The sequence below is a fragment of the Thamnophis elegans genome, chromosome 4 (genome assembly GCF_009769535.1).
Source record: "Thamnophis elegans isolate rThaEle1 chromosome 4, rThaEle1.pri, whole genome shotgun sequence".
Taxonomy (NCBI): Eukaryota; Metazoa; Chordata; class Lepidosauria; order Squamata; family Colubridae; genus Thamnophis; species Thamnophis elegans.
In genome coordinates, this window is record NC_045544.1 from 63,285,346 (window position 1) to 63,288,541 (window position 3,196).

Consider the following 3,196-nt stretch of genomic DNA (forward strand, 5'->3'; position numbering starts at 1 on the left):
TGCTTTTTAAAAAAAGCACCTTTGGGACAATCATATATGATGAAATGGTGTACTGATTAAAGTGTTGGACTAAGGAGTACCAATTTCAAATCTAAGGAGGCAAGTAGACTTTCTTCTTGTTTTTTGTGAAAACGTTATGCTTCTCCTCCAAGAAGCTCCTTCAACTCTGACAGTATAGTGGGGAATGGAAGGATTTATATTCTTTACCATCTTCAAAGAAAAAATAAAGTCCAGTTGCCTCCTGAAAAAACACCTTTGGGACAACCATGACTTGGATGACTGAGAATCTCTACAGAGTTTTAAATCTACCTTCAGCTCTGAAAACAGGGTGAGCATCAGTTAGTCTTTCACAGCTCATCCTACCTACCTGTTATTGTATGGATAAAATGAAAGGTACCCCTTATGTAAGCTGCCTTTTGGTCCTGGAAAAAGCCAAGATCTAGTTTTAACGTCTCAACATCTATCATCCAAATGTGACTCTCGGCAAAGAAATATCACAGGATTAATTACCTCAAGAGGCAATCAGAGAGACTTTTCTTTCATACTAAGAATTGCCGACTTATTCCAGCAGAGCTCTTGTGCTTTCAGCTACTATAAATTCTACTGATGAAGCTGATGAAGTAAAACTGTTTGGCACTTCTGAATACAGGCAGATGTCTATCTTCTTTCACTGTAAAGATAATCTCAGTGCTATCCTTGTAAACTCTTGCCTCTATGCAGTACTTCAGATGCTATTCTTTTTCCTTAATTTGTGGTTTACCCTGCTGCGATGTCTAATTCTGTGCTTTTATCCTATATCTTATCTGATATTTTTCACCAAGCCTAACAAACAACACTATCTGGAGAACACTAGGGATGGTACAGACAATTGTTTCTCTTGCCAAGTTATGCAGTCATTCAAAAGGAGAGCTACTGGAACTATTGCTTGTATCCTAAGAGCAACAATGCCTTCATTTAGGGTGGCATCAATCCCACTTAAAGTGATCGCCCCATAAAATAGCTGGCAAAAGGCCATATCTGAATTTACCATCATGTTAGTTGGTACAAGCATGCTGATGCCTTCTTCCAAACAGAAAGCTAATGATAGGATTATTAATCAGTTTGGGGGTTGATTCTTCTGCTCCTTTTCTAACTGATAGATCAGTGTTTCTCAAACTTGACTAGGAAATTTTTGGAGTTCAAGTCCACACATCTTAAAATTGTCAAGGTTGAGAAACACTGTGCTAGAAGGATGCTGAGTTGATTTTTCTGACAATAGTGAAAAAATCATGGATACTGTTGAACTTCCACATATTTTCAGCATTCCTTTCTTTTCCCCACCAGTAACCCCCTCTCAAAAAAGGGCCAACTGAAGTTTTGAAGACATGTTAAACACGGAAGCAGAATTAAAGGAAAAGTCATGAAGGAGATTGGGAAAAGTTGGCCACATTCCATGCAGCATATCCACATGTAGCAGTTAATGATGTTCTTTAAGAGTACAATCAGATGCTTTGCTGGTCTATATAGGACCTGCCACAAAGCTATTCTAAACCAGCCTAAAACTGCCTCTTTCCATTGATCTTCCAGTGAGGTCTATTTTTCATCATCTATATGAAGAATTAAATAAGCACACAAAAGAAAAGCAAACACATCTTCGTCTTCTGAATTGACTGCTTCCATTTGTATCTGGTGGCCAAACAAACATAACGTAAAAGCTGTGTGACAATCTCATGAGATGTATGTTTCTTCCAAAGGGGAGGTAAAGGGGACCACAATCCTGATTCCACACTTGCACTTGAATGAGGTAACAGAACCCTGGAAAGATAAAAGAACTGTATTATTCTTTTTTATGTGCTTATTATATTTACTTCTAAAAGCAAGAGGAGTGGTTGACTCCTTCCTGTTCCTTGTGAATAATCCCAGATAAAGAACAGGGCCCAAACCTTCTCCTTGACTTGTTGGCTTTTTGCTGCTGAGGTTTTCAGCATTCCAGGTATTATTTCCAATGTGTGGTGATGAGGCATCCTTCCACTTCATTCAACCATGTGTGTAGGCCAAGGCGTTTCCCTGCAATAAATAAAACTGAGGCCAGATGCAGGTTGTAAACAAACAGGTCCTTCTCTAAGTCTTTGTGCTTTAGATCAAGCTTAATCTCCAGGTCTTCAGCTTTTTTTTTCTTTTTATCTTTATGAGTCTGTAGAGATTTATGACAAGAGAGTAACCGAATGGTTAATTTTATTATGCAATGTAATGGAGGTCAAACATAGGGAAAGTGAAGTCTGGAATGTTTGCTATGTTTACTTTGTAAGTAAAGACAAATCCCAGAACAGGGATAGGTTTTGATTAAGCCAGGCTTCGGCTAATCTGTTTTCTTGCTAAATACAGCTTTGACCAAAATGGAACATTATTGAAGGAGTGGGAGGAGGGGGGGAAGGGTAAACCTGAATAGGGTTATTGTTATGTATTTACTCCATACAGCTGCCAAAACATCCTGATCCTCTCTTTGCTGCAACAACCGAAAAGACAATCCAATATAGCTGCAGTGGCTTTTGCTGAAGAACAAATAGGCTAAGCCTATTATATTGGGCATGGTCTCTCTGTATTGGGCACACTACAGTGTATAAATACAACTTTCAGTGGAAAGCTCCCCCTTTGTCTTGTTACTGGGGTTTTAAAGATATCTAGTCCAATTTTTTGCTCACGGCATCAGAGCTATAACGCCCCTAAGCCAGGTTATGTTTAATCAATTCACCAAAGAAAGAAAACTTTTTAAATCTAGAAAAGAACTAGATGTAGTAGACCACTACAGAGGTGGTATTCAGCCAGTTCTGACAGGTTCTGGAGAACCGGTAGCAGAAATTTTGAGTAGTTCGGAGAACCGGCAAATAGGCTGGCCCCATCCCTGCTGCCTCCCAGTCTCCCAGCTGATCTTCTTTTGTTGCCCTGAACAGGAGAACAGAGCTGGAAAGCAGGTTAGTGGGGCAGGGAAGGAATGGAGATTTTGCAGTAACCTTCCCCTGCCACGTCCACAAATCCACGTCCACAAAGCCACACTCACAGAACCGGTAATAATTTTTTTTTTATTCCACCACTGGACCACTATATATACTTTTTTCAACAGAGCTCAATGGAAGTTGATACAATAAAGGAAATTGAACAGCATGTTAAATGTGGTTGGCAGACATTCAGCAAGCTGAGCATAATTTTCAAGAAAAAC

At 39.5% G+C, this 3,196-nt stretch overlaps 1 long non-coding RNA gene across 1 annotated transcript; it reads right to left on the minus strand.

Moving 5' to 3' along the window:
* Positions 1-378: 378 nt before the first annotated feature.
* On the minus strand, positions 379-2,832 carry LOC116508015. Its single transcript, XR_004255264.1, has 2 exons — positions 1,923-2,832; positions 379-1,794 (listed from the first exon to the last, which is right to left on the minus strand). It is a non-coding gene; the product is annotated as an uncharacterized LOC116508015 (long non-coding RNA).
* Positions 2,833-3,196: the final 364 nt, after the last annotated feature.